Source organism: Pristiophorus japonicus, chromosome 17, assembly GCF_044704955.1.
Source record: "Pristiophorus japonicus isolate sPriJap1 chromosome 17, sPriJap1.hap1, whole genome shotgun sequence".
NCBI classification, from domain to species: Eukaryota; Metazoa; Chordata; class Chondrichthyes; family Pristiophoridae; genus Pristiophorus; species Pristiophorus japonicus.
Window position 1 is genome coordinate 114,329,127 of NC_091993.1, and position 23,252 is coordinate 114,352,378.

Here is a 23,252-nt window from a genome sequence, read left to right on the forward strand (position 1 = left end):
TCTACTGTATATGGTCCACGTCTCTGAGCCATGCAGGAGAGCGGGTATCACTACAACCCAGAAGACCATAAGCCTGGTGCCAGATTTGAGGGCCTGGTCTTCAAACACTCTCTTCCTCAGGCGACCGAAGGCTGCACTGGCGCACTGGAGGCGGTGTTGAACCTTGTCGTCGATGTCTGCCCTTGCTGATAGTAGGCTCCCGAGGTACGAGGTATGCAGCAGGCAGTACACCACAACAAATTTGGAGATACTACGAGCTCCTCCAGAACCATCCAGGGAGTGGAACCATTTAAGGATTCTTATGGCTTGCTCAATAACATTGCTGCTGTAGGCCTGTGTCTGTGCCCAGGCTCCTGACAGTAGTCATGAGCCATAATTGTCGCCAAGTAGCCAGCCTGTGACCTGATGGCTTGGTTGGAGAATAGAGGTGGGACAGAGGATGAATGAATCATGGCTGCTGTCAGGTAGTTGGTTACACGCCTACATCATGCACTGTCTGTAATTGCGAAAGAGCTTCACCTTGAGCAAGTTGGGGGAAGATACCAGGCTGGTGACGGGGAGCACACATGGCAGTGTTAACTGAAACCTTGAACCCTGGCGAAGCCGACAATGCATGCGAATCCTGGTGCTCTCTTGTCCTGTTTCGCTTGTTCCACCGGGGGAGGAGGTGTGGCTGCTCCTCCTCGAGTAGCGAGCGTGGGAGCACCGTCTGATGCAGCAGAGTACAGCAAACTGGGAGATGTCACTGATCTCACCTGCTTCAGCCTCCAACAACCCCGTGGCATAAAGGTTAAGAACCACGGTGGCCCTCGACAGCCACAGGCAGTGCTGTCCATGCCCTGGTTTGGGGCTGCGGCAGGTAACAGAGTTCCGTCACAGCCTCCTTGTTGAGACGCAGGCACTTCACACACTGCTCCTTGTTATGTATGTAAACATTACCAATGTGTAAGACTCGCCATCAGGGGGCATACCCGTGAGAGACCCAAGGGTCACCTGCACATCCTGGGCAAGCAGGTGTGAAAGGCAGTCTACCACGCTGCCTCCTCACTCTGGAGTTACAATAAAGAGACCAAGGTCACAACAGTTTGAGCTTAAGATATACAGGGGCCAAGTTTCGGCCTGAGTTGCTCCTGTTTTTTTGGAGCAACTGGTTTCGAATGAAGTATCTTAGAAATTGCAATTCTCGGCATTTAGTTTGCTCCAGTTCTAGTCAGTTAGAACAGTTTCAGTTTGGAACAGATTTTTTTTTAAAGGGGGCGTGTACGGCCACTTACGCCCGTTTTGAAAGTTTAGGCAGTGAAAACTTATTTAGAATAGAGTAAGTGTAGATTTTTGTACTCTCAGAAAAACCTTGTCTACACTTAGAAAATCAGGCGTAGGGAATGAGGGGGGGGGCGCGGTTTAAAGGGAAGTTTACAAACATTAAACACTTCAGTTTTACAAAAGGAGCCATCATCAATAATAAATGATAAATACATCAATAAATCAACCAATAAATCAATCAAAAAAAATTAATAAAAAATAATTTTTAAAAAAATCAATAAATAAAACATTTTCTGCTTACTGACTGCAGCACCGGGAGTCCTCCAACAACCCCTGCCCCCCCTCCAGTGTGTCTCTGTCAGTGTCTCTATCTCTCTGTCTGTCTGTGTGTGTCTTTCTCACTCTCTGTCTGTGTTTCTGACAGCGAGCGGGAGGGGGGGAGGAGGGGGAGGGGGAGGAGGGGGGTGGGGAGGAGGGGAGTGGAGAGGAGGGGAGTGGAGATGGGGGTGTGTGAGGGGAGGTGAGTGGGGGGAGGGTGATGAGTGGGGGGAGGGGGGAGAGGAGGAGGGGTGGGGGAGGGGTGGGTGGGGAGAGAAGTGGGGGGGGAGGGGAGAGAAGGGAGGGAGGAGAGGGGAGAGAAGGGAGGGGGGAGAGAAGGGAGGGGGGGGAGAGAAGGGAGGGGGGAGAGAAGGGAGGGCGGGGGAGAGAAGGGGGGGAAGAGAGAGAGAGAGAGAGAGAGAGAGAAGCGAGAGAGAGAGAGAAGGGAGAGAGAGAGAGAAAGAAAGAAAGGAGAGGGAGGCTGAACGGACCGGGCCCAAGACTTCGAGCTTAGACTTACCGGATTGACAGGTAGGTGGCGTCGGGTCGGGGAGAGCACGGGTCGGTCGGTCGGTTGGGGGGGGTCGGTCGGTCGAGGGGGGTTCGGTCGGTCGGTCGGGGGGGGGGCGGAGGTCGGTCGGGGGAGGGGGGTGAGAGGTGGGGAGCGGAGGTCGGGTCGGGAGAGGGGGGGTGAGAGGTCGGGTCAGGGGGGTGTGGTGGGGAGCGGGAGTCAAGTCGGAGCTGGGTGTGGGAGGCAGCCTTATCCACGCAGCCCCAGTGAGGCCATTCGGCCAGGGCTAGGGGCTGCGTGCTTCGAGCCCCTCCCACACCTCATGCAAGCAAGTATAAAAGGTTGTCTGCCACGCTGCTTCAGCGCTCTGGAGTTTGATTAAAGAGACTAAAGTCACATCAGTTTGAGCTTACAGCACAGTCTTGTGGAGTTATTCTGAACATAACAGGTCTCATCTGGAGCGTCCAGTGTTGAGGCGTACACACTGATGACCGTAGAGCACTGGTTCCGGGCTAGAGTGAGCCAAAGAGTCATGAGACGTTCGCTTATCCCGCAAGGGGAGTCTCTGAGACGGCCAACTAGCTCATTCTTGATGACGAAGTCTGATTCACCACATTCACCCATCAAATCAGTCAGGAAGGAGCCTGCAGGAGTGCGAGTTAAAGGGCTCATCCACTGCATATGGATTAGTTGCTGGTTTGTGCTTTTAGTCTGCTGGTCAACCTCTAGACCATTTTCTGGCCACTTTCTACAACTTCTCCACTACTGACTTGTGAGCCCTGGGAACAACTTCTTCCTGCTGCTGGACCGCCTGTTTGTCTTGGAAATATTTCATTTCACTCATGGTTCACTCCTGGAGCTCCTGCACATGCGCGCCCACTGTAGCGCGCCTGTGCAGAGGTCCCGGCACTGTTTTCAGCGCAGGGATCTGGCTTCGCCCCCCCTACAGCTTGTGCTGCACCGCGCCCAGCAGGGAGCCGGAGAATAGGTGAGTTTTTTTTAGGCGCACTTTGTGGCGCGAAAAACAGGCGTCCAGGTCGGGGCTGCGCCGTTCTAGGCGCGGCCCGAAACTTGGGCCCACAGTCTTGTGGAGTTATTCTAAACGTAACACTCCTAAGTCAGGGTGACATGGAAAAGGCGTTGCCTGCAGACCAGCTGTGGGTGGGACTTCCTGCACAGTGCCCTCCTCCTCTCCCTCTTCTCCCAGTCGCTCCTGTCTTCAGCAGACCTCACAGACCAACCATGAGTGAAATGAAATGTTTCCAAGACAAACGAGCGGTCCAGCAGCAGGAAGAAGTTGTTCCCAGGGCTCACAAGTCAGTAGTGGAGAAGTTGTAGAAAGTGGCCAGAAAATGGTCTAGAGGTTGACCAGCAGACTAAAAGCACAAACCAGCAACTAATCCATACGCAGTGGATGAGCCCTTTAACTAGCACTCCTGCAGGCTCCTTCCTGACTGATTTGATGGATGAGCTTATCATGTGGTGAATCAGGCTTTGTCATCAAGAATGAGCTGGTTGGCCGTCTCAGAGACTCCCCTTGCAGGATAAGCGAACGTCTCATGACTCTTTGGCTCACTCTAGCCCGGAACCAGTGCTCTACGGTCATCAGTGTGTACGCCTCAACACTGGACGCTCCAGATGAGACCTGTTATGTTCAGAATAACTCCACAAGACTGTGCTGTAAGCTCAAACTGATGTGACTTTCGTCTCTTTAATCAAACTCCAGAGTGCTGAAGCAGCATGGCAGACAACCTTTTATACTTGCTTGCATGAGGTGTGCAGGTGAGCCTTGGGTCTCCAACAGGTGCGCCCCCTGGTGGCAAGTCTTACACTATTATAAAGTTTACATACATAACAAGACCAAAGAGGAATTCTACTCCGGCCTCGAACAATTCTTGTCCCGAGTCCCTACAAACTGATCCTCCTCAGCGATTTCAACGCCAGGGTCGGAAAGGACACAGACCTCTGGGGAGGCGTGATCAGCAGAGAGGTGGTAGGGAAAACCAACTCCAGCGGTACCCTGCTCCTGACGAAATGCCTAGAATATGGCCTTGTCATCACCAACACCTTGTTCCGTCAGAGGGACAAGTACAAGGCATCATGGCAGCAGCCTTGCTCCAAGCACTGGCACCTGCTCGACTACATCATCGTCCGAACGAGGGACCACAAGGACATGTGCATCGCCCACGCCATGACAGGAGCCAATGACTGCTGGACGGACCACTGCCTAATATGCTCTGTCATTAACATCGATATAGCAACAGCAACAGAAACAATGCCACAGGAAAATAAACGCAGAGGCACTCAAAGACCCTGATAAGAAATCCCTATTCAGCCAGCGCCTCACTGCCAATCTGGCAACCCTCGATGACCCCAAGACGCAGAGTGCCTGGTCTTCCCTCAAGGCCTCCATAACCAGCGCCTGCGAAGAGACGCTCGGTCACTCGACCAGGAAACACCTAGATTGATTTGACGAGAACAACCAGCAGGTCCAGGAACTAATTAGTCGCAAACGCAAGGCATTTCTGAATTTAAAACAGCAACCCAACATAAGAGCAAGAAAGCAGCTCTACAGACAGCTGAAGGCCGAGGTCCAACAAAAAAACCGCGATCTAAAAAACAGATGGTGGGTGGAGAAAGCACAAGAGATCCAGCAGTTAGCCAACAACCATGACGTGCAAAGATTCTTCAGCGCAGTCAAGACCACCTACGGCCCAAGCACCCAAGACCCTACCCCACTGCTGGCCAAGAACGGGGAGACATTCATCAAGGATAGAGAGGCAGTCAGTGCCTGTTGGAAGGAGCATTTCGAAGATCTCCTTAACCGTGACTCTGTCTTCGACGAGAGTGTCCTCGACTCCAACCTGCATCATGCTACCATCTCAGCACAACCCCAGCCCAGCACGAGATAGAAAAGGTCCTCTGTCAGCTGAAGAATGAGAAGGCAACAGGAGGAGATGGAATTCCCGCTGAAGCACTAAAGCATGGAAGAGAAACACTATTGGCACGAATACATAACCTCATTTCCCTTATTTTGAAGGAGGAGAGCATGCCAGGAGATCTCAGGGACGCCTTATTCGTGACCATCTTCAAAAAAGAGAACTAGTCCGACTGCGGTAACTAAAGAGGAATCTGCCTGCTGTTGGCCACCAGGGAACGTCATCACAAGAATCCTCCTCAATCATCTTCTCCCCGTGGCTGAAGAGCTTCTCCCAGAGTCGCAATGCGGATTTCGTGCACTAAGGGGTACAATGGACATGATCTTCACCGCGCAACTTCAAGACAAATGCAGGGAACAGCACCAACCGTTGTACATGGCCTTCTTTGACCTCGCAAAGGCCTTTGACACTATCAACCGTGAGAGATTATGGAACATCCTCCTCCGTTTCCACTGACCTCAAAAGTTTGTCACCATCCTTCGCCTGCTCCACAATGACAGGCAAGCCGTGATCCTGACCAATGGATCTACCACAGAGCCAATCCACGTCCGGACCAGGTCAAGCAGGGCTGCGTCATCGCACCAATGCTCTTCTAGATCTTCCTTGCTGCAATGCTTCATCTCACCCTTAGCAAGCTCCCCGCCGGAGTGGAGCTAAATTATAGAACAGATGGGAATCGGTTCAACTTCCACTACCTCCAGGCCAGATCCAAGGTCATCCCATCCTCTGTCATTGAACTACAGTACGCAGGCGACGTTTGGGCCTGCACACGCCCGGAGGCCGAACTCCAAGCCATCATTAACACCTTCGCCGAGGCATACGAAAGCATGGGCCCTACACTAAACATCCGTAAGAGAAAGGTCCTCCACCAACCTGACCCTGCCACACAGTGCTGCCCCCCCTCCCCCACCCTGCCCCTGTTATCAAAATACACAACGAGGCCTTGGACAACGTTTTTCATACCTCGGGAGCCTACTATCAGCAAGGGCAGACATCGACGACGTGGTCCAACACCGCCTTCAGTGCGCCAGCGCAGCCTTCGGTCGTCTGAGGAAGAGAGTGTTCGAAGACCAGGACCTCAAATCCTGCACCAAGCTTTATGGTCTACAAGGCAGTAGTGATGCCCGCCCTCCTATCTACAGCAGACACCTCAAAACACTGGAGAAGTACCACCAGCGCTGCCTCCTCAAGATCCTGCAAATCTATTGGCAGGATAGACGCACCAACGTCAGTGTTCTCGCTCAGGCCAACATTCCCAGCATCGAAGCATGGACCACACTCGATCAGCTCCATTGGGCGGGCCACATCGGCTGCATGCCCGACTCGAGATTCCCAAAGCAAACGCTCTACGCAGACCTTCGATACGGCAAGTGAGCCCCAGGTGGGCAGAGGAAATACTTCAAGGACACCCTCAAAGCCTCCTTGACAAAGTGCAACATCCCCACCGGCACTTGGGAGTCCCTGGCCCACAACCGCCCTCAGTGGAGGAAGAGCATCCGGGGGGGTTGCTGAGCACCTCGAGTCCCATCGCCAAGAACAAGCAGAAACCAAGTATTGACAGCGGAAGGAGCGTGCATCAACCCAGGCTCCCCACCCACCCTTTCCTTCAACCACTGTCTGCCCCACCTGTGACAGAGACGTGTAGTCCCGCATTGGATTCCTCAGTCACCTGAGAACTCACTTTTAAAGTGGAAGCAAGTCATCCTCGACTCCGTGGGACTGCCTATGATGATGATGATGAGGGTCTTTCCTGACTGCTTTGCTGGGCGAGTTCATCACGTGGCAAATCAGGCACTGCAGCAGTCCAATTTCATGAAAGGGTCCTTCAACCATACTTCCGCCCCGTGCCCACGACGCCTATTGGGTGCGAATCCAATATGGTGGGTGGCCAACCTTCGGTCCAGGTGGGGCGCCTGGTCACCTGCCATATTGGACCTTCAGGCTTCCATTTCAAGATCCAATATCTGGGCCAGCGTCTGCCGCTGGACAAACACAGATCTCAGATACCCTGAGCTTTTGTAATCAAAATTCCATAATGTACCAAAATGCAAAATCTTACGGGGCTAAATTGGCCTGTGTAGAGCTAATTTTTTAGGCGCTATGCCGTCGCCCAATGCTCAAAAATGGTGTCCATGATGCACGCGCACACGTCCAATGGGAAGTGCGTTGGGCGCCATCTTGGTAAAGGGGTTTGCCCACGCACACCTCACGATTACCGGCAGCATGCAGAACAGGCAGATCCTGACATGAATGTCACAGTGTGCATCGCTGAATTGGCACCAGCATTGCCATTTTCCAACTGCACTCTCCAGCCAATCCTCACACAGTTGAACATGATGTTGAACGATATTAAGACCCCCGTCAAAGCGCAATTTAAAGGGGTCATGACCTGCTCACCGGTTAGTTGCTGGATTATTTCTTCTGGCTGCTAGCGCAATTATTGTTGCCTAAAGTTTCAATAATCTACAAAAAGAAAGCAAAAAGAAAGAATTGTATTTATATAGCGCCTTTCACAACCACTGGACGTCTCAAACCACTTTACTGCCAATGAAGTACTTTTGAAGTGCAGTCACTTTTGTAATGTGGGAAACGTGGCAGCCAACTTGCGCACAGCAAGCTCCCACAGACAGCAATGTGATAATGACCAGATAATCTGTTTTTGTTATGTTGATTGGAGGGAGTTACAGGGAGTGATCTGGCTGGTGCTGAAGTACTTTTTAGTTCATTTAAAAGCTTGTGCTGAAACAAGTTGCTTCTAGACATGGGTGACCCTAGAGATTCCTATGGGAATTGAACATGACTGGGAGAATGATGGGAGTCCACGCAGAGCAGGCGGGACCACTGCTAGAGAGGGAGAAGGGGGAGACGGGCTCTCAGCAGGAGGCCATATCCACCGAGGGTATTTAGGACGCAATTCTCTTACATCAGCTTTAGTGAGGACCAATGCATAAGACGTCTTTGTTTCACCAAAGAGGTTGTGACTGAAATCTGCCAACTGCTGCAGCCACAACTGCAACCTCAAAGCAGGGCAAGGACCGCATTACCTGTCAAGGTGACCGTGTCTCTTAATTTTTATCCACTTGTATCCTTCCAGGCTGCTGTTGGAGATATAAGCATTACCTCATGGTTTCAGCGCACTGTTTCATAAGGGAGGTCACTGAGGCTCTCTATATAGAGAGCTGTAAGCTCGGTGCTGAGCAGTGCCTTTAGGAGAGATGCTGAGAGATCCAAGGTGTGGAGAGTAAGGGTGAGAGGCTTGAGCCAATGCTTCCCTCTCCCAGGTATTAGCGCCCGGCTGAGGGCAGACACTGGGGCTCCACTCGCGCTTTTTAACTGCATCCCGCTCTGTCTTTGTTTCTCTATGGGTGACGGAAGACAGAATGGCCGCCGCCATTACACACACCACATGCTCGACAGGGTCTCCGTCGCGATTTCTCCAGCTGCTTTTTCCTCCGCAGCTGAGCGGGACCGCCGGCCGGAGGGAGGCCAAAACGCTACCGGGATCCAATATGAGGGCGGAGTCTAGGGTCGAGGCCATACAGTAGAGCTTGGTCTCCAGTCGTCTTGCATAACCTTGCCACTGGGCCAAGACCCCGCTCTGCTAAGCCCGTATGATCATCATCATCATAGGCAGTCCTTCGAAATCGACTTGCTTCCACTCTAAAAGTGAGTTCTTAGGTGACTGAACAGTCCAATACGGGAATGACAGTCTCTGTCACAGGTGGGACAGACAGGGGTTGGAAGAAAGGGTGGGTGGGGAGTCTGGTTTGCCGCGCGCTCCTTCCGCTGCCTGCGCTTGTTTTCTGCATGCTCTCGGCGACGAGACTCGAGGTTCTCAGCGCCCTCCCGGATGCTCTTCCTCCACTTAGGGCGATCTTCGGCCAGGGACTCCCGTGTGGTGGCTGGTGTGCGACGGCTACCCCACGTTGAAAGAACTCACGCACAGGCATCTTCCACCCTTCAAAATGAAGTTCGGGACCTGGGACGTCAGGACCCTCATGGACAACCCCAACAGCGACAGACCGGAACGCCGCACTGCTATCGTTGCTTCGACATTGACATCGCCGCCCTAAGTGAGATCCGGTGGGCAGGGGGAGGCCAGCTCAAAAAACATGGTGGTGGTTACACCTTCTTCTGGAAAGGCAAAGCAGAAGAAGAACGCCGCCTCCATGGAGTCGGCTTTGCCATCAAGAATGAGCTGGTGAGCCAAATCAGAGACTTCCCCTGTGGGATAAATGAACATCTCATGACTCTTCGGCTCACCCTAGCCCGGAACCAGTGTGCTACGGTCATCAGTGCGTATTCCCCAACATTATATACAGGGAAACAGTTTAATCTCTTTCCCTCTTGCTAGAGACAAACAGGCTGAGTGAGCACGAGGGTTTGCAGGGTGCCATTGACTGCACACACATTGCCTTGCATGCACATCATGTGAGCTCAGCCTCCTTCTATAGCTTGGCTCATTGAAGTTCTCATCTGACTTCTCTGCAGCAGAATTCGTGTGCGACCTTGGCCTCCAGAGAGCTGGCACCTGCGCCATTGTTTCCCCCTGGCCTGGCCCGGTATCTCAGCATGTGTAGATTCCTCCTCTATCCTAGCCTCTAAAATACCCGCAGTGTCAGTCTCTGAGTTGGTGGCTGCGATTGTAAGATCGAGAGACGGTGTCTCTTCATCTTCACTGTCTTATTCCTCTTCCTCCACTGACTGGGAAGGTTCCAGTTCTTGGGTATCTGAAATCAAAAAGGGACAAGGGTTTGGTTGTGGTGAGGGGACAGGAGAAAGTAAGAAGTGTGTGCTTACGTCGTCCGCAGCTTGAATAAATTGTGGGATGAGCGAGAAGTGTGAAGAGAGTTGGAGGATTAGGATTAGATGCAGATACTCTAATCATCAGTCCCTCCAGCCCACCAGTGGCCATGGCTTCAGTGATGCCCTTCCCATGATGGTCAGCACTGTCTCTTCCACGGAGGTTAAAAGATGATGGCGTGCTTGCCCTCCTCCAGTTCTTTCCTTCTGCCCCATATTATGTGCCATCTTCTCCTGCAGCAATGACACACTTCTCCTGTGTGTCATTGTGTGTCCTGCAATATGTTTGGGTAATGTGGCTGTCATAGTTGAATAGCTGCCAGTGTGTGCGAGCTGTGAGTTGTGGGTATGTGGCTTGCAACAGTGCTAAGAGTGTGAGGGTGAGGTAAAGCATGTGAATTTTAGGGTTGAGTACTGATTGATAGAGATTGTGGCTAGGTGAGTGATGGGGGTGTATAGAATTGAGCAATGGATGAGGCTCGTGGTGCAGTTGGTAGGATATGCCATTTGAAGATGAACTTGCTCACCTTGACAAGTCGTGTCAAATCATTAAACTTCTTCCTGCACTGCATCCATGTTCTTGGTGCAACACTTTTGGCATTGACCACCACTGCTATTTCTTCCCACTGCCTCCTGAGTATCAGCCTGGAGGGCCTCCGCAACCCCCCCCCCACCCCTGCGGATACAGGACGTCGCTCCTTCTCGACACCTCTTCCATCAAGACCTCCAGTGCATTTTCAGAAAACCTTGGTGCATGCTCTCTCACATGTTCAGCCATTCCTCAAAGTATCACAACCCAGCTTCAACTTTCAAAAAACTCACGCCACTTTTTGCAGCCACAGTGGACCTCCCCTTTCAGAGGTGCAGGTTGCCACTCGCGATATTGGGCCCCCTGCTGATGCCTGCAGCCAACGAACAGGGCAGGTAGCTCCGGCTGCACGCAGCAATCCATTTAAAACAACAGGTAACACGAATTTAACGTGCTGCCTGCATCACAATCAATGAGCGTGGGTTAATTGCGTACCTCGATCCTCACGCCCGTTTTTGGGGGTTAGCCAATTTAACCCCCATTGACTTAAGTGCCTTTAAATAGAATTAATTGCACACTACCAAAAATGGATTGTACACCTAAGAGTGGTACAGAGTGTAAAATGTAATAATTGCTCTCGTTTTATTTTGTGACTGCAGTGCATTTTGTTTTAAGTGTATGCGATGACGAATCATTTTTATTAAACTGTGCAACGGTTGTGGTTTGTATGTTGTCTAGCTCTGGCTGTTGACATTATGTATTGGAGTTGTTGCTGTATGTTTGAGGAACAAGTTATTTGGCACAGAACGCTAGGAAGTAAAATAAGCCGATACAGACAGACACGTCCCATTAATAACTTATTAACAGGCGGTAATGATTTTAAAAATAGTTTGTGTAAAAGAGGACACGTGTGACATGTGCAACCGTCACACACATGTAACCAGCATCACGAAACCAGCAATGTTCTATTCAGAGGCTCACAATCATTATTGTGAGGTTATTGCCGCTAGCTAGTCTCCGTCAGTTGTGTATTTTGTTTCTAATATCAGGCAAGTATCATGTGTGCATTCAAGGAGACGTGTGCACTAACCCTATTAAGGAAATACAGAGAACTGTATCGTTTGCAGGAAGTGTCTGCAGATCTTCTGGGAACACTGAGTTCGAGCCCACGGGTTTTTGCCACTGTGTTAATGTCATCTTTTTTGCTGTTTCAGTTTCAAATTCTTCTGCTTCTTGCATTTATGCTGTTATGGCTCTTGAGGCATTTGTGGTCTTGAAAGATTGCCCTGGTTGTCCCTGCAGCTCTAGGGTTGTGCCTTCTCATAACATTGCTGACATTTCACGTCGTTTCAGGTTAATTCTGTGTCTCCCTTTGCCTAACGTTGCTCAGTAGTTGTCCATGGACTCTGTCGCTCTCCAGTCTTTGTTTTCTGTCTTGTGGTATGGTATTCTTTGTTTGGTTTATGCTTGCAGTATGTGTTGCAGTAATTCTCTGTAAAGTCGTCTTCCAATTAAACAGATGTTCATTTCCAGTGGGTTTCTGTGGTGTAATTTCTGTTTGTATGATTTTTTTCAGTGATAGGTCGTTCTACAATGTGGTTGCATATGTGGTCCGTTGGTTGCAAGGTTTAGTGTTGCAACAAAGTTTCTGTGGGGCAAATGACGCACTATTGACATAAGTCAGCTAAGTGTGCAGCGTGGCTACAGAAAAATCAGCTGGGGCACCGATATTTTTTTTTTAATTCGTAGCCAATCGTTTCCAATTCTTTGTCAAATCACAAACGCCAGAGGTCACCTTGCACCTGTCAAGGATCACTCTGCGCCAATGCTCTTAGCCAAAAGGCCTAGAGCCACTGCACCGTTCCTGGAGGTACTGCAATACCAGGTTCGTGCCATGGAGGTGGATGAGTCAGGTCCCCCACACACCTCCGTGGAGGTGGATGGGTCAACCCTCCCCACCCACCTCCTGTTTCCAAAAATGCAAGCATATACCTTCCTGACCAGGGAGAAACCACCCGGAGGTCATGGTGGCTGGTCAGAAACGGTACTACACTTGATCTTAGCCAAAAGGCCGAGCCCCGATATGTGGAGTCCCAGAGCAACCCGCGAGTTTATATTGTGGTTGGTTTGCAATAGACCCTCCCGCCGTCTCAACCTAGGCCCGTGGCATCAAAGCGGGCACGGCCAGAGGTGGAGAGGGGGGAAGGAATTCCCAAGCGAGGAATTTAATTGGCCGCAGTCATGCTTGGACCAAGTAACCTGGATGCTCGGAATGAACCTGTCACAGCGATTAGCTGAGGGGCAGAAACGGTGCCCTTCGTGACCTCCAGGCTAGGCTCTGGACTTCTCCTGATCGACCCTTTTATAAAGGGTGCCAATAATTTTTCCCACTGCACCTTCTGAGGAGTGGGGGTGGCTACCCAGAGCCGTATTTCGCCCCCGCCCCCACCGCACCACACCACCAGAGGGCTGACCCATATCCAGCAGAAAGTTGAATTAATGTGATGTAATGTATTTGCTTCGTGGGTTCTTTGCTGAAAAATTCATAGCAACACATTGCTATTAAGAACTAGTTGGTTTAACAATCACGCTACACATTACCCATTCATCCACCAAGCTCACAGCCACCTGCCTCTTCGTGGATTCCCTGAACCCAACTGGCTGGGGTTTTATTGAGTCTTGTGAACATCACGTGACTGGCTAAACCACTTGCAACTCAACAGCTCTACAACTATTTTAAATAAACTTTAAATCAAGCAACCCTTATTAAAGAGGCAGTAAAACCGACAAATAAACAAATTACACTTTTGAAAAAACTATGGTCAAATTAAAATTTGATTGCTGAGTGATGATGCACTCCAGTCCCTCTGGTGCCCACCTCTCGCGTAAGACCACGAGCGTACCAGTGGACACGCGTGTTCCATCTCCAGGGACTCACTGGCTCGGATGTAACCGCGGAAGAGAGGCAGGCAGTCAGGCTGAATGACCCCCTCGACCGCCCGCTGCCTGGTCCGGTTAATGGGCACCTTGGCCATGCCCAGGAGTAGTTCAACAGCTCTACAAACCTGTGAACATACTCACAGGTGCATACATTTACATGTGAAGCTTGGACTGAGGTACATAGTAACAATATAAAGGCCAAAGACAGAAAAAGAAATACTTGCATTTATATAGCACCTTTCACGGCCACTGGACATCCCAGAGCATTTTACAGCCAATAAAATACTTTTTTTTTTGAAGTGCCATCACTGTTGTTATGTAGGTCAGATTAGGAATGGGACAGGGTGTTAAATTGGCACAGAGAGCTGAGAGTCACACTTGCGGACAGAACAGAGGCTTTCCGCAAAGTAATCACCTGGTCTGAATTTGGTCTCCCTAATGCGGAAGAGACCACAACGTGAGCAGCTCATACAGTATACCAGGTTGGAGGAAGGACACCTAAATTGCTAAATGATCGTGTAGGAGGAAGTGAACAAACAGGTGTTGCATTTACTGTGAACCGCTGCAGGAAGAATTTCTCAGCTGAGTAAAATCAAGGCATTGCAGAAGCTCTGATGCAGAAAGGAGTCGGCAGAGTAGCTGGGCAGGAGATGGAGCATTGGGAACAAAGGAATGGAGACTAGACAGGAAACTGGGTGGGAAGAACCAGATAATTGTGGGAGTCAGTAGGCTTAAAATAGATGTCACTAGAATACCTATCATCAGAGGTGCCATCTTTCGGATGAGACATTAAATCGAGGCCCCGTCTGCTCTCTCAGGTGGGCGTAAAACGTCCCTTGGCACTATTCTGAAGAAGAGCAAGGGGAGTTATCCCCGGTGTCCTGGCCAATATTTATCCCTCAATCAACGTCATTATCACATTGCTGTTTGTGGGAGCTTGCTGTGCGCAAATTGACTGCCACATTTCCCACATTACAACAGTGACTGCACTCCAAAAAATAATTAATTGGCTGTAAAGCGCTTTGCGATGTCTGGTGGCCGTGAAAGGCGCTCTTTCTTTATGCAGAGAGAGAAACATGGGAAGGGAAGGGAAAATTTAGAGATGAACCCTCAGTGAAGCTGAGGGGCAATTGGCAATTGGAAGCATAGTTAGTACATTCTCAAGATCAGAGTGAGAGTAAGAAGCAGCACACACACAGTTGCCAATCTAATAGAAGTAGAGGTCAGGGAGGGGGCCTGAATAGAACTGGAACAAACATACCTTACAAAGAGACAGGCCTAGCTGGGTTCAGTGTGGCTTCCCATCGTGACACGTTTTATCTGGGTAAAGTGATGGGAGTTGGTGGAGAAGGTGAGAACAGGTGCAGCTGTGTGAAGGGGGGAGCTGGTGAATGGGGGACTTGTTGGGCCGCTGTTCACGGAAGAAAGCCACCACATCATCCAGATGAGGGGCGTGGGTGCAGTAAGATTCCTGGGATGTCAGGACTAACATATGAGGAGAGGCTGGATCGACTGGGCCTGTATTCACTGGAGTTTAGAAGGATGAGAGGGGATCTCACAGAAATATATAAAATTCTGACGGGACTGGATAGGTTAGATACAGGAAGAATGTTCCCAATGTTGGGGAAGTCCAGAACCAGGGAACACTGTCTAAGGATAAGGGGTAAGCCATTTAGGACCGAGGTGAGGAGAAACTTCTTCACTCAGAGAATTGTGAACCTGCGGAATTCTCTACCACAGGGAGTTGTTGATGACAGTTCGTTGGATATATTCAAGAGGGAGTTAGATATGGCCTTACGGCTAAAGGGATCAAGGGGTATGGAGAGAAAGCAGGAAAGGGGTACTGAGGTGAATGATCAGCCATGATCTTATTGAACGGTGGTGCATGCTTGTAAGGGGGTGATCCCGGGGGTCAGGTTCACCTCTGACCAACCTGAGCAGTTCGAATCGCTCCCACTCCCTTGGGTTCTAGACTCTGGATTTATTTGGGGGATGTGATAAAGTGCAAAGGACAACTGCTTTGGTGCAAAAGAACTTTGATTTTATTACAGACAAGAAAAATACGACAAACTTATAATCACTCTAATAAAGAACAATACATTACACATTCAAAGGGGGTTGCAGTAAAAATTACACCTCCCACCTCCCAATACTTAATTCTAGCTAGGTTAGACTCCAGGGCAGGCAGGGACTATGCTTACCAATCCTTTCTGGTCAGTTAGCGGTAGTTCGTGATTTCGGGGTTCGTTGAATTCTGTAGGTTCTGCTTGCCGTACCCCGAACGTCGGAGAAGACTTCTTACGGCGCAATCTTCAGTTGGATTAAGTCTGCTGATTAAGTCCGGTAAGGTGCGTTTTGGATCTATGGGGTAATTACCCGGTTTTCTTTGTTAGAAATAGGTTCAAAGTCTCTTTAGGTAATGTGTTCACCTGTTGGTAGTCAGGCCTTAGATTGTAGAGTGGAAACTTTCAATTCTTCGTTTTTTTTCCTGTTGGAGTTTTGTTTTGAGTTTTGTCGATTGCGGTGGTTTCTCGTTGGGACCACGTTGGCTGTGGTCGGTTGCTGCCGCGATGGTGATGTTCTTCCTTCCTTCAAGACTTCAGGACTTCGAGGCTGGAGAAGTTAGTTTACAACTGTCGCGTTGGTTTCTCTCCCTTCTTGATGACATCAGCGTGGTGTTGGTTGTATGGCAAAGTGTGTCATACCCTCTGTTAAAATAGGGGGCTAGTTATACGGTTTGAGTTGCCTTAATCTTTGCGCCAAATCAGTTCAGAATTCTTTATTTAAATTTTGCGGGCTTGACTTTTCTTTGTAATATTTTGGCGGGCTCATTAAAAGTTAATATGTCTTGGGTGGGTTGCATTTCTAAATCTATTTCCTGATCGAAATATTAGCTTGGTAATCGCGATGTCCTTTTGTGCTAGGTTTTTCGCATACAGGCTGTAGTGGGCCCTTTGTCCTTATTCATGTTGAAGATGGCTTTTCTCAGTTTGGTTTGATGGCTGGCCATCTCTGAGTTATTGTTGTAATGTAAATGTCTCTTGTGGAGAAGGGTTTTCAAATGTCCATTCCTCCAGACAATTTAACTTAGTCTCAACACCCAGACAGCTCTAATCATCAAACGGGTTTCTTTAGTTTCCTAGGCTCACCCACAGGCTTGAATTTGTCTTGTAAAAGTCCAAAATTCGATTAAAGTTCATAGTTTCTTCCATAAGCACTTTAGGATTTCAAACTTTCTGGTAGATAGTCCCAAATTAAATTTCCTTTCGAATGAGCCCAAACACTGGGTGGGGGGGTTCTCGTGAATTTTGCATCCTTCAGGCTCGAAGGGCCGAATAGCCTACTCCTGCACCTAATTTCTATGTTTCTATGTTTCTAAGATTTGGAGGTAGAGAATCTGAAGTTGTTAAAGCGGCAGAAGGCATCAGTGGTGAGCATTAGGGACAGGCAAAGGAGGAAAGGAAAAGTATCAAGATCAGAGGGAGTTACTTCAGAGGACTTATTGAAGCAAACAGTCTCGGCGCCAGTTTCAAAATCTATCCAAAGCAAGCAAACGTGCACTAAGTTTTCTCAGCTCCAATTTCAGAAACAGAAATGGATGTTTCAGTTTCCTCATCTTGAAACGATTTTTCATGATATGTCTTTACTATAAATGCACACGAGGCCCATACTTGAGAGAAGGTCACTCTGTGACCAGTTACCTTTATTACCAAGACCTCAAGAGACTGAAGGTGGGTGGAGCTTCCCCTTTTATACCGGAAAGTCCAGGTTAGGAGTGTCTCCCACAAGTTCACCCCCTGTGGTCAATGTTCTCAAGGTGTACAATTTAGGTCAGCTTATACATGGGTTACAATGATGTACATGACATCACCTCCCCCGCAAAGTCTTATTGGGATCACAGGTTAAGTCTCTCTGGGGGTTTACGCTCCCTTGTAGAGCGCCTGAGTTGGGGCTCCGGTTGTTGGGTGCTGGTCTGAGTGTCTGCTGTTTGTGGTGCCTCAGGCCTGTTCGGACTGCCTACAGTGACTGGGCTCTCCTCCACTTGGTTCCGGTGTTCGGTCACCTGTGGTGCAGTAAACTCTACGTCGTGTTCTACTCCTCTGCTTCTTCTATGGGGTTGCTGAACCTCCTTTTAGTTTGATCCATGTATTTGCGGCAGTTTTGTCCATTGGTAAGTTTAACTACCAAAACCCTATTCCCCTCTTTGGCAATCACAGTGCCTGCAAGCCATTTGGGCCCTGCAGCGTAATTAAGGACAAAAACAGGGTCATTGACATCAATACATCGCGCCCTCGCATTCCTGTCATGGTAGTCACATTGTGACTGATGCCTGTTCTCAACAATTTCTTTCATAGTAGGGTGTATAAGGGATAACCTGGTTTTGAGCGTCCTTTTCATTAGCAGCTCTGCGGGTGGAACCCCTGTGAGCGAGTGTGGTCGGGATCTATTGGCCAACAGGAGGCGTGATAAGCGGCTTTGTAGGGAACCCCCTTGGATTCTGAGCATCCCCTGTTTGATTATCTGCACTGCTCGTTCTGCCTGGCCGTTTGAGGCCGGCTTGAACGGTGCCGTTCTGACATGGCTGATTCCATTGCCTGCCATGAAGTTCTGGAATTCAGTGCTTGTGAAGGACGGGCCATTGTCGCTGACCAAGATGTCCGGTAGACCGTGGGCGGCGAACATTGCCCATAGACTTTCTACCGCGGCAGAGGATGTGCTTGAATTTAAAATGGCAAACTCAATCCATTTGGAGTAGGCGTCTACTACAACCAAAAACATTTTTCCCATGAAAGGGCCTGCGTAGTCCACATGGATGCATGACCATGGCTTGGCGGGCTAGGCCCAGGAAGCTATGGGGGCTTCCCTGGGTACGTTGCCCAGCTGAGCACACGTATTGCACCTGCGAACACAAAGTTCCAGGTCTGCATCTATCCCTGGCCACCAAACATGTGACCTGGCAATTGCCTTCATCATGACAATGCCCGGGTGTTCATTGTGAAGTTCTCTGATAAACACCTCTCTGCCCTTCTGGGGCATGACTACTCGGTTTCCCCACAGTAGACAATCGGCCTGAATCGAGAGTTCATCCTTGCGCCTATGAAATGGTTTGAACTCCTCAGGGTATGCCCCGTACATGGCTGCCCAGTCCCTATTCAGGACACATTTCTTAACCAAAGACAGTAGCGGGTCTTTATTGGTCCAGACTTTAATCTGACGGACTGTCCGAGGTGAGCCTTCGCTTTTGAAAGCTTCAACAGCCATGACCATCTCAGCATCATGCTCAGTTGCCCCCTCAGTGGTGGCTAGTGGGAGCCTGCTGAGTGCATCGGCGCAGTTTTCAGTGCCCGGTCTGTGCTGAATTGTGTAGTCATAGGCGGCTAACGTAAGTGCCCACCTTTGTATGCGGGCCGATGCATTCGCATTTATGGCCTTGTTGTCGGCCAAAAGGGTTTTTAGGGGTTTGTGATCTGTCTCCAGCTCAAATTTCGTGCCAAACAGGTACTGGTGCATTTTTTTTACTGCATATACACATGCTAGCGCTTCCTTTTCTACCATCCCGTAGCCCCGTTCTGCCTGGGACAGACTTCTGGAGGCATAAGCTGCCGGCTGTAACTGACCATTGGCATTCACATGCTGCAACACACACCCGACTCCATAGGACGACGCATTGCACGTTAAAGCTAGTTTTTTGCACGGGTCATATAACGTTAACAGTTTGTTGGAGTATATCAAAAGCCCTTTCCTGGCTGTCCCCCCAAACCCAATCGCGACCTTTGCATAGAAGCACGTGTAGCGACTCTAAGTTGCCAAAATAGTTCAGGAGCCCCAGGAATGAACGCAGCTCCATCGTGTTACGGGGTCTGGGTGCTCTCTGGATCGCTTCCGTTTTGGACACAGTAGGTCTGACCCCGTCTGCTGCTACCCTCCTCCCCAGGAATTCTACCTCTGGAGCTAAGAAGACGCACTTCGCCTGTTTCAGTCGCAGCCCTACCTGGTCCAGTCTGCGTAGCACCTCCTCCAGGTTGTGGAGGTGTTCTTCAGTATCGTAACCCGTGATGAGGATGTCATCTTGAAAAACCACCGTCCTTGGAATCGACTTGAGGAGGCTTTCCATATTTCGCTGAAAGATCGCAGTGGCCGAACGAATCCCGAACGGACATCTGTTATACTCAAAGAACCCCTTGTGTGTCGTGATGGTGGTCAGCTTCTTCGACTCACTCGCCAGCTCCTGGTTTATGTAAGCTGAGATCAGGTGCAATTTTGAAAAAAGTTTGCCACCGGACAGCATCGCAAAGAGGTCCTCCGCTCTCGGTAGCGGGTACTGGTCTTGGAGTGACACCCGATTGATGGTGGCCTTGTAATCGCCACATATCCTGACCGACCCATCCGCCTTGAGCACCGGCACGATCGGGCTCGCCCAGTCACTGAATTCAACTGGTGAGATGATGTCTTCCCTCAGCAGGCGGACCAATTCGCATTCTATTTTTTCCCGCATCACGTACTGCACCGCTCTGGCCTTGTGGTGTACTGGCCTGGCGTCTGGGTTTATGTGAATCACTACCTTGGTCCCCATGAAAGTGCCGATGCCGGGTTGAAATAATGAGTCAAATTTGTCCAGGACCTGTGAGCATGATACTCGCTCCACAGAAGAAATTGCATTGACATCGCCCCATTTCCAGTTCATGCCAGCAAGCCAACTCCTCCCCAGTAGTGCGGGACCATCCCCCGGGACAATCCAGAGTGGCAACCTGTTCTCCGAATCTTTGTGGGTCACGGCTACTGTGGCGCTGCCTAGCACCGGAATGATCTCCTTTGTATATGTCCGTAGCAGTGCGTCAATCGGCAATAATTTTGGCCTCCTGGCCTTGGACACCCGCAACCTTTCGAACTGTTTGATACTCACCAGGGACTGGCTGGTCCCTGTGTCTAGCTCCATTAATACTGGGATGCCATTGAGGAGCACTTTCATCATTATCGGTGGCGTCCTGGTATATGAACTGTATATGGGCTCCACATGAACTCGCTGAACTTCAGCTTCCAGTGACTTCCCCCAGTATTCATTTGGCCTCGTAGTGCTTACATCGGGCCCGTCCTCCTCGTACATCAACCTGGCTGCAGGCTTCCTGCACATACGCGCCAAGTGACTGTTGACGTTGCAGTTTCTGCAGGTATATTGCTAATACCTGCAAGCTCTGGCTGGGTGTTTGCCTCCACACCTCCAGCATGAGCTAGAGGCCCCATTGTTGAAAGCAAAAGGTCCATTACCAGTCGATCGTCTCTGACTGTCTCTGTAACTGTCCTTCAGCGCACCATTAACAGCTGTTGATGGCCCCATTACTGCCCACATTGTCCATTGCGATGGCATGAATCGCCGTTCAGCTAGCCATTGTCTCTGCTGAATTCCCCCTTTGGGTTCGATTGCATGCTGGGGCATGTCCGATTACCCTTGTCTGCCTAGAGAACTGTGTGCCACGTTAATAATGTTGAGTCCCTGGTCGTTTGCCGCATTTGAGCCAAGATTTTTACCACAAATCATTCTGGTCTCTTCCTCCCCTAAGATAATTGTCTGGGCTATCAGAGCCGCCGCTTCCAAGGTCAAGTCTTTGGTCTCAATCAGTTTCCTGAAAACCCCAGCGTGCCCGATGCCCTCAATAAAAAAGTCTCGCAGCACCTCCGCTCTGCATGCATCTGGGAACTTACATAGGCTCGCCAGTCGCCGGAGATCTGCCACAAAGTCTGGAACGCTTTGCCCTTCTTGCCGCCGGTGCGTGTAAAACCGATGTCTTGCCATTTGCTCACATGATGCTCGCCGGTTTAAGGTGTTCCCCGTTCAACTTACTGAGCTCTTCGAACGTCTTGGCTGCCTGTTTCTCTGGCGCAAGAAGGTCCTTCATCAGGGAGTACGTTCTGGATCCACAAACCGTCAGGAGATGAGCCCTGCATTTGTCGGCCGAATCCTGTCCCAATCATTCCTTAGTGACAAAACTTTGCTGTAGTCTCTCAATAAAGTCGTCCCAATCATCACCACCATAGTACCTCTCTTCTGTGCTGCTAGTGGCCATGCTCGCATGGTTTAAATCCCAGTTTCTCGTCACCAATGATATGTCCATACTATATAGTATAAATGCACACGAGGCCCATACTTGAGAGAAGGTCACTCTGTGACCAGTTACGTTTATTACCAAGACCTCCAGAGACTAAAGGTGAGTGGAGCTTCCCCTGTTATACCGGAAAGTCCAGGTTAGGTGTGTCTCCCACAAGTTTGCCCCCTGTGGTCAATGTTCTCAAGGTGTGCAACTTAGGTCAGCTTATACATGGGTTGCAATGATAGTTGAATACATGACATTTCTGAACAGCCAGATGTAATATTGTACTCCCCCCTGCCCCCAGCGCCCCCCGCCTCCACCCCACCCAGCCTCCACCCACCAATATAGATGTATTGATCTTGGGCAGAACATATGCCAGTCTGTTTCCCTTACAAGCTTTGCTGCTCTTTGACAGAAGGTCTATTCATCCCGACTAAAAGGCCACTGCTCTGCTCATTAGTATCATAAAGACACAGCGTTCCCTAGTTGAATTTCCTTTTTTTTAAATCACCAGAATTATTTCGGAACCGCCTCTGCAGTCTGTTCTGGTTCCAGTTTGCGACAATCCATTATCAAACTACCGAAAATAGAGCTAGGTTTCAGTCAGTATTGAGCTTGTGATATTGGTTAGATACTGCATCTTTTAAAGTATAGCTCCCATTCTCATTTAAAGAAATAAGAACATAAGAAATAGGAGCAGGAATAAAACTGGCTTGGGGGGAAAAAAAATCACTTTTCTGAGTACATTTAGTTGAGGAACTTTGTTTCTATCTCATGTATGTCAGTTAAGGCGGAGATAGACAGATTTTTGAGCGATAAGGGAATAAAGGGTTATAGGGAGTGGGCAGGGAAGTGGAGCTGAGTCCATGATAAGATCCTGACCATCTTTAAAAAAGGGGACAAATCCGACTGCGGCAATGACAGAGGAATCTCCCTGCTATCAGGCACTGAGAAAGTTGTTGCTAGAGTCCTCCTCAACCGTCTTCTCCCTGCGGCCGAGGAGCTCCTCCCGGAGTCACAGTGCAGATTTCGTCCCCTACGGGGCACAACAGACATGATTTTTGCAGCGCGACAGCTGCAGGAAAAATGCAGGGACAGCATCAGCCCTTGTACATGGCCTTCTTCGACCTTGCAAAGGCCTTTGCCACTGTCACCCGTGAGGGTCTATGGAGCGTTCTCCTCTGTCTCGGATGCCCCCAAAAGTTCGTCAACATCCCCCGCTTACTCCACGACGACATGCAGGCCGTGATCCTTACCAGTGGTTCCACGCCCGGACCGGGGTCAAACAGGGCTGCGTCATCACCCCAACCCTCTTCTCAATCTTCCTCGCTGCCATGCTCCACCTCACAGTCAACAAGCTCCCCGCTGGAGTGGAACTAAACTACAGAACCAATGGGAACCTGTTCAACCTTCGCCGTCTCCAGGCCAGGTCCAAGACCACCTCTGTCGTCGAGCTACAGTACGCGGACGATGTCTGCGTCTGCGTACATACAGAGGTTGAACTCCAAGACATAGTCGATATATTTACTGAGGCGTACGATAGCATGGGCATTACGCTAAACATCCGTAAGACAAAGGTCCTTCACCAGCCTGTCCTCGCCGCACATCACTGCCCCCCAGTCATCAAGGTCCACGATGCGGCCCTGGACAACGTGGACCATTTCCCATACCTCGGGAGCCTCTTATCAACAAGAGCAGACATTGATGACGAGATTCAACACCGCCTCCAGTGCGCCAGTGCAGCCTTCGGCCGCCTGAGGAAAAGAGTGTTTGAAGACTAGGCCCTCAAATCTACCACCAAGCTCATAGTCTACAGGGCTGTAGTAATACTCGCCCTCCTGTATGGCTCAGAGACATGGACC

At 50.0% G+C, this 23,252-nt stretch overlaps 1 pseudogene; it reads right to left on the reverse strand.

Annotated features, from left to right (window-relative positions):
* Positions 1-12,211: 12,211 nt before the first annotated feature.
* LOC139228455 (U2 spliceosomal RNA) lies at positions 12,212-12,446 on the reverse strand (annotated as a pseudogene).
* Between the last annotated feature and the right edge of the window lie 10,806 nt (positions 12,447-23,252).